This window comes from Vicia villosa, linkage group LG5 (assembly GCF_029867415.1).
Source record: "Vicia villosa cultivar HV-30 ecotype Madison, WI linkage group LG5, Vvil1.0, whole genome shotgun sequence".
NCBI classification, from domain to species: Eukaryota; Viridiplantae; Streptophyta; class Magnoliopsida; order Fabales; family Fabaceae; genus Vicia; species Vicia villosa.
The window spans coordinates 153,571,496-153,580,474 of record NC_081184.1 but is presented as its reverse complement, the minus strand read 5'-3'; the positions used below and the strand labels follow the sequence as shown (position 1 = coordinate 153,580,474).

At 36.4% G+C, this 8,979-nt stretch overlaps 1 long non-coding RNA gene across 1 annotated transcript; it reads left to right on the top strand.

Moving 5' to 3' along the window:
• Positions 1–7,330: 7,330 nt before the first annotated feature.
• On the top strand, positions 7,331–8,697 carry LOC131607842 (uncharacterized). The gene is made up of 2 exons (XR_009285422.1): positions 7,331–8,037; positions 8,444–8,697. It is a non-coding gene; the product is annotated as an uncharacterized LOC131607842 (long non-coding RNA).
• Positions 8,698–8,979: the final 282 nt, after the last annotated feature.

Sequence of the window (8,979 nt, the reverse complement as noted above, 5' to 3'; positions counted from 1 at the left end):
ATTGATGAACCATCATTGGCTTTTGATTGACATCTCCAACACTTTTTTGATGTGTGCGGATGAACGCTTGTATTTGAAATCTTTATTGAAAGGTGTACTGAATGATTCTCTTAAACTAGAATGCACAGCCAAATTAACTGAGAACTACCCTGCCCCAGGTTATGATCAAGGGTTTTAATTAGTACAGGAAAGAAACTTCTTCTTCTTAGGCTCAAAGGGGTTGACAAGGGATTATCATCCTTATATCTCCACTGTTTGGGAATTGAAACAATGCCTGTACATCGTCAGCATAGTCCGCTCAAAAGCATACTGTATGAGGTTGCGGTATCGTTTTCTTCATCCTCCCTCAAAAGGTGTACAACTTTAGCAGGAGTCGAGTATCATAGAACACATGCAAAGAAAAGATGCAATTTAGATGAGTGATAGCGAAATAATTTGTTCAAGACAAACATATGCAATGCACTGATGATGATTATTAAAACAAATAATGTCTATCATGAGTCAAATGTTTAAACAAACAGAAGAGAAACTTGCAAATGAAAGTAGATCTAATGATCCAGAAGTTTGTCCGTCTAGACGTTAGTCAGTCTTGTCATGACTAGGCATAGGAGAAGTGATCACCACCGGAGTTTCAGGAGGATTGAATTTGACCTCCCCATCATTGATCAGATCTTGAATCTTATTCCTCAATGTCCAGCAATTGTTTTTGTGATGTCCAGGAATATTGGAACGGTACGCGCACCTCGCATTGAGTTTATAGCCATAGGTGTTAGAATTCTTAGGAGCATCCCTCCGAGTAATTAATCTGATCTTCAACAGATGTCGTAATGTTTGAGCGGAAGGCTCTGGATTTTGGTGAATTGACACTTAGGTGCATCTGGCTTGCGTCGTTGTTGTAGGACTTGGTGTAGAGATTCAGAGTATCCGGGGTTCGAGCTTCCGGAATGTGTATCTAATTGAGAAGACCAGAACGGGTCATGCTTTAGACCATATCTGTAGAGGAGTGTCAGAACGAGTCATACATTAGACCATATATGAGGAGGAATATCAGAACGATCCATACATTAGACTATATCTGTTGAGGAATAGCAGAACGAGTCGTACGTTAGACCATATCTGTTGGAATGTCAGAACGAGTCATACATTGGACTATATCTGTTGAAGGATATCAGAACGAGTTATTCATTAAACCATATCTGAAGGGGAATGTCAGAACGAGTCATACATTAGACCATATCTGATGAATAATGCCAGAACGAGTCATACATTAGACCATATCTGACTGAAGATACCGGAACGGGTCATACATTGGACCATATCTGATAGGGAATACCGGAACGGGTCGTACATTAGACCATATCTGATAGAGAATGCTTGCTTGTTAGAGTCGATGAGTTATTTGACGAAGATTTGGAATGTAAAAGGGCTTGTCAGAATAAATCTCCAGCTCGATTATATCTGAGAGGAATGATTGTCGAGGCGGAACCTGAAAACAAAGTTAGAAATATGCGATGTCATGAATGAAAATGCAATGTTTTCAAGGATCTTTAGAAGTTAAGTTAGCAACATTGGAAAGTGATTTGGTCGCATATTTGTTTGAAGAATTCTGACTCTTGTCTTTGAACATCCTTCTTTGAGAATCAAGCTCACCATATCGAGTGGGTCATCGCCTCTGATTCGGGATACTTCTGAATTTGGAGGTACATGGCCAGAGGAAAGTAAATCCTCTTGCCCCTTGTTAGGTGCTAAACCTTTGAATCGGCAGGTATGCGGCTAGAGGGAAATAAATCCTCTTGCCCCTTGATAGGATTTTAGTCCTTGATAAGAGTACCTGAAATTGTGCGCCCTAAATCCCTAAGATCCTTGAAAGGGTTAGTTAACATGCTATGTTATGATGTCATGATGTAATGCGAGTGCGATGTAATGCATTAAGTAAAGCATAAGGTCATAAGGACGAGATGTCCTACAGGCAAATCCTGCAAGGAAATAAAAGGTTAAAGCATAAGGTAATGAGGACGAAATGTCCTACCAGCAAATCCTGCAAGGAAATGGAAAGGTTAGAGCATAAGGTAATGAGGACGAAATGTCCTACAAGCAAATCCTGCAAGGAAATGGAAAGGTTAGATAACAAACAAGTCACACAAGAGTCCTTAAGTTTAAAGGCTTGCATGGAGTATGACCGGGTAACTACCCTTCCCCAAAGGTACTTCTAAGGATAAGGATGATATCAACAACGGGTTCTACCAAGTTACTCAGAATTGTCAGCCCCTCCAAAGCACCCTCGAACATGGTACATGCATACCACGCAATGATACTTTGAGAGAGAACCTATCTGAGTTGTAGTATCGGGTAGCGACTATGCCCTTAACATGCATCAAGAGTAGTCCTCCCACTACGTTCCTAGAGGCCAAGATGGGTTAAAGGTGACTAAAGGTCCCTGAGCTCCGACGCACCCAAAGATACATGCGTAAACCTCTCTCATGCAAAAGAGGTACACAATAACCAGTGGAGGCCTAACTCAAGTGCGGACTTCATTTTGACCAACCCCAAGCATGCACAAGGGGGGTCTCCATGACTATGTCGCTCCTATCTTAAGGTGCACTCGAATCCGGGTATAGGATTCATCTTCCATTCAAAACCCACAACAACCTTGAAGAATAAAGCAAGCAAACAAACAATTATTAAAGTGATCCTAAACTTTAAGGTAACCCCTCTTTTATACGAAAGCATCCCCAGCAGAGTCGCCAGTTCTGTAATACGGTGAACTGACTTTTCTCTTCTCCAAATCCCCAATCGGGGTACATCAAGTTATTGATCATCCCCAAACAGAAATTATAAATCCCCAGCTGAGCATCTTCAAGACGAAATCAAACATCAAAATCACAGAGACCTGAAGATTTATTCTCTCGACTAAGACAACATAAATCATATTTGCATACCATATGACATAAACATATTCATACATCGCATGCATCACTATATAACAAATCCATAACATACGAAGTTTCTCATTTATTTTGAGATACTCATTACATAAACGCATGCATCATGACATAAGAAAACTAACCTCTATTTTTCAGGATATTACTATCTCTATCTGCAAGAGTTAAGTCGACACCTTTGACGGTTCCTTAACAATCTATTCTCAAGTATTAAGTCGACACCTTTGACGGTTCCTTAACACATCAAGAGTTAAGTCGACACCTTTGACGGTTCCTTAACAATCTATTCTCAAGTATTAAGTCGACACCTTTGACGGTTCCTTAATACATCAAGAGTTAAGTCGATACCTTTGACGGTTCCTTAACAACACACTTTAGATATAAGTCGACACCTTTGACGGTTCCTTATACAATCTACCTACATATCTGAGTCGATACCTTTGACGGTGCCTCAATGATATGCTGCAAAGTTAAGTCGACACCTTTGACGGTGCCTTAACAACCCACATCAAGAGTTAAGTCGACACCTTTGACGGTTCCTTAACGACACACTTCAGATATAAGTCGACACCTTTGACGGTTCCTTATACAATCTATCTGCATATCTGAGTCGATACCTTTGACGGTGCCTCAACAATATGCTTCAAATTTAAGTCGATACCTTTGACGGTTCCTTAAATAACCCAACACAGATTTGAGTCGATACCTTTGACGGTTCCTCAACATTCAAAAAAGGGAAGACAACAAAAGCAAAATTTTTGCAACAATCCATACTCCAACAACTACCAGATGGCATCTACAAGCCCATCTCCGACAAAAGTCCCTACTTCAAATAGGGCAAATTTCTTGGTATTCTTGTGTTCAATCATCTCCAACCTTCAGATACCGACTGGCACACAAACCACTCTACATCTTCAGGTTTAAGATAATTGAACAGGGGCAGCTGTCATACCCCAAAATTTGCCCTCATATAATCGCAAATGTCATTTTATTTCGATTAAGCGACATAGCACAGTGGGTAAGGATTTGAGGTTAAAAGGTACAAGAGTGAGAGGTCCCGAGTTCGAATCTCACTTTTAACATTTTTTTCCTTTTATTTGTTTCTAACCATAGTTTTAATTTTGTTTTATTTATATTAAAAAATCACAAAAAAATCATTTTTTCATCATCTTTATTTTAATTTTCGGAATTAATTAAATATATTTTTTAAATAGTCAATTTTTTGCATTTTTTTTAACTAAAAAATCAACAAAATAATCAAAAAAGAAAGCTTTAATATAGTTTGTTTATATTTCTAGCGCATTAACTATCTTAGGAAATAAAAAATACTTTTCAATCAGTTTCAACATTTTTTATCAATTTCAATAATTTTCAATAAAAGTTTTAATTTAATTATTTTTATCTTTTCTAACTCTAGGTCTAATTTTGCACATTATATAGACCAACAATTTCACCAATCCTATTTTGGGGGGAGACGGTCACGTACAAACCCTACCTCTCACTAACAAATTTCTCTAACTCTTATTCACTCCCATTCTTCACCGTATATTAATCTCAGCATTGTCTCTATAACAACTATGAACAATTTCAACCAAAGACATTAGCCAAACAAGTTTTTTATAAAAGTTTCTGAAAAATCATCATAGCAGTCACGTTTTCAAGGGAGATCAAGGGGTTTTGAGGATCAAGAAGGCTTCTTCGTCACTCTCTGAAGCAAGTCGGAGTATAACCCGAGCCCAGCACATCCAACAACACACCCTATAAACTCACGGTTATGCCCAATTTTTTTCGGTTTGATTATGTTCATATGCTCATCATAAATAACATGTGAATACATATTTTGAATCATGATAATGTGTGGAAGCTTCCTGTATCATTGAATTTGCGTTTTGATGCGTATATAATAATGTGCCATTGTTAGGACTTTGAACTCACGAATTGGGAATTTCCGTTAGAAGCAAGCCTAGGCCGAATTGAGGTTTTCATTGAGTTTGTATGGCCATTTGCAATCGATCTAGATTCTTTGTTGCGTATTTTTATGTTCGTTTTGCAGGAATTGATGAAGGTCATGAAACCAGCCATGGAGGCCGCGAAGACGAAGAGCGTGATCTGTGTTTTTCTTTTTGTTTTTTGAACGATTTTGATTTTGTTCATAATACTCGTGCCTTGTCTTGACATCAGCGAAAACCTGCAGCTTCGTTGGCAACAGCACAAAGACGTTCAGCGTTAGGGCCTGGGTTCGAACCCTACCCTCAACGCTTTATTTTAATAACTTGAATGTTTTAGTTTGACAGCAGATCCAGCGCACTACCTCCATGAACGACTACAATGAGTCCTCGCACAAGATCCATTGGATTTCCCCGGATCCAGATCCAACGCATTTGATCCCACAAGCGTACCATGGACTCTCAGAATCCAGCCACACAGGATTAATAGCTAAGTTTTCCAAATTTTTTACATTTAATTATATAAAATCATTTACTTTTATATATTAATATACATATTGTTTTAATTGTTTTTTTTCCCTTTATTATATGAAAACTATTATATAGTATTTTCCAAAAACATTTTTTTTCAATAATAATAATAATTATTTTATTTTAATATCTAATACTTATCTTTATTTTCTTATTTTAATATACATATTATTCAAATTATTTTCCTTATATATATATTTTTTATTTATTATTATTTATTTATTTATTTATAATTAATAATTTATTTTATTTAAAATGATATTATTTTCTTAATATTATATATATTTATTTATATTTATTCAAAAATTCATATATGTCTCGTTTTTAATTCCAAAAATTTCTAAAAAATGCCTTTGTGTCTGATTTTTGTTTTCCTTCTTCGATTTAATTAATTAGTTCGCAAGATCGATAATTAATTAAGTCGATTGCCTTATTTTACTCCATTTACGCCCGAATCAGGATTTACGAGAATTAACCCTACGCTGAATATATTTCTTTTCCTGTGTCTTTTCAGGGTTGTCTTCAAACACACTTCGACTCTGCGCCACGTCAAATTCAAAGCTAAGTTCTAACCTTTCTTATTTAAATATTTTTGTTTGTTATCCTATTTTAGGGTTTAATTCCCGCTGTCAATGAACTCCGCCATACACTCACTGCTTTCTTTTTCTTTTGTCAATTCTTCAATGGTCAGGGTCAATGTTTCATGCTTCAAGGCAAACCTCTGCCCATCAACCTTCATCAATCGAAGCTAAAGGTTTGTCAAACTGCCAAAGCTACGGATGTTGGTAACCCTAAACCTTAACCTGGATATTTCTCTTTGTTCATTATTACTTATGTCAAACCCTATTAAGGGATCCGCTGGTTTCATTGTCCCCTTCCCCTATTATTATGTAACTGTTTACTGGTTGTATTGATTGGCCTTGAAGGCACTTAAACTGTGACGATATATTATTTTATATTACTGCGTGGCTAGTAATTTAGGGAGTGCAAACCATGAACTGAACATAGATCACCTAACTACAAGATAAATGTAATCGAAGTTAACCACGTGAATGTTGCACCCACACACCTTTAGGGTAATCCCTCTGGTTGCCTTTGTTGCATGTTGCCTTGTTGCCTTTAAGTGTACAAAATAGTCAAAGTCCCTCGATTCCGAGGATACCTAAAGCAAAACAAAATGTTGCCCTAAGTTCATTATCATCAATTCTGCCCCTCGAAGCTGCCTCGGTAAAAACATGATGATTGTCCCAATTGCTAAGGTATCCTCGCATGATGCCTAAAAAGATTAATGACTATTATATCCTTCCCTTAGACTACCTGCCCTCTTTATGGCATGGGACAGTCTTATGGCGAACGATCCTCGATGACCCTTAACATCCAATTGAAAGACTTCCTACCCTTCATGGTATGGATAGATCCTTTCGCCTCGAAAAGCTAAAAGAACGAATTTTCAAACTTAGGGTAGTTGCTACTAATTGCTCGCTCTTTTCAAATTCAAATCAAAAATACTTTTCCGACTCAATTTCAAATACTTTCAAAACAAGGCTACGCTTATTTACAAGCTGAAGTCCTTGAACAAAGTTTTTACTTTTTACACACTGCTCTTTTCAAACAAATCAAACAATTCAAACAAACAAAAGTGAGCTAAGCAATTAAGAGCCCATGGATAACCATGGATGCAAAGGGTGCCTTACACCTTCCCTTTGCATAACTTACCCCCCGAACTCAAAATCTTTTAAAAAAGGTATTTTCCTGTTCTTTTAGCCTTTCCTAAAATTGGATAAAATAAAAGTCGGTGGCGACTCTTGCTTACCGCGACATTTCGATTGATAAAAAGTCAGTTCACCGTATTACAGAGACTAATTAGGATCCCTCTTGTATATTTTATCATAAAATGTTTCTTCTCTTGGATTCACATACTTTTTATTTGAAATGGGAGGGGGTAGAGCGATTCTTCTCAATTTTGTTTTGAATGAAATCCTTATTTTCTTCCTAACTTTCTTGAAGAGGTATAATAAGGTTTGGAAAAAGATTATTCAGATTCATAAGAGATTATCATGGGGTAGTTTGGATGGTAAATTTAAGACCCTTTGGTTTAAATGGGTTGGTGTTGTAAAACCTAAGAAAAATGATGGTCTTGTAATTCGTAATTTTCACCTAGCTAACCTAGCTCTTCTTGTTAATTGGTGGTGGGAATCGCTCTCAGGTGTGATTAGTCTTTGGAGGGATATTTACTCAGCTAGATATGGGGATCGAGTTGTTTCCTCTTTCTTAGAGGATATGTCCTATAAGTTCTAAACTTATTCTGCTTAATGGAAAAAGGTGTCTCTCTTGGGATCCAAGTTCGGAAATTCGATTGGTTGATTTATGGAAGGCTTAAATGAAAGGTGGTAAATCGAACGCCCACCTTTTTTTGGGATGATTTGTGGGTGGGTCTTGTCCTTCTTAGAGTTATATTTCACATTTCATATCAGAAAAAAGGCAAAAGTTGGTGAGATTTCCTTTTGGGATGATGAGAATATGTTTGGAATATGAAGTGGAAGATTCTTTTGTTTGATTATGAACAGGAGTTGATCAATGATCTTCTTCTGGCCGTTGAAGGAACTATTTTTTCCTTGGTAAGATGTTAGTTGTTATGGTTCTATCAAAAACACTTTACACATTTTATTATGGTTACCTCACTTCCTATTTGTTTAGCTTAGATTTTGGCATCTGTTTGGGGTAACTAGGCTTCCTCTAGAGTGATATTTTTTCATGAAAACTCTATTAGAGTATGATAATTTAGCTTATGTTATGCCTGTTAAATCTGTTTCTCAATTGTTCGTTACCTGTGATGTATCAATGAATCTGTGGACTAGGATCTTAGGTTGTTAGGGAGGGTGTTTTTTTCTCGAACTCTATCCGTTCACTTTTTGAGCTTTTTTACTTCCTTAGGAGGTTCGATGTGTATTTATGAGGTCTCTTAGTGATTTGGCACTCAGTTGTAGACTATTTGGAGATTTCTAAGCGACTCTATTTTTCCAGGTTCGCCTATCAACATAAAAGACCATGGAAGATAAGAATATTTCCATTACATGGAAATGGTATCTGGTGCTTTTAGAGGACAATGTTTTGTTGATGATGGTTCTCGTTTTTGAGTTCTAGCTTGCTACTCATTAGTGAAGTGACAATTTGTTTGGAGTTTCATTGTTTCCTTGTTTCTAATTGCTTCTCGGTGTTATTTGTATTTCCTTTTGTTTTGACTTTTTTAGCATTCTCTGCATCTATTTGTGCTCTTATGCAATCCTTTTCATTTTTTTTATCTATATATACATATTTTCCTTTAAGAAAAATTCAAATCTCCGTGGATGTGAAGAAGTTGGTAATTATTAATGTTTCTATGAAAGTTATTTGATTTCTGAGATGTGCTCTAGTTCTCATGAACTCTAGAGTCCAATTTATCTAAATCTTTTATATAAAAAACACCAAATAATTTGAATTTTACTGAAATGTTTCATATTTAACTCAAACTAACAAAACATAATCTAACACTTAAAAGGTGCATTTGATTTGCTTAAAAA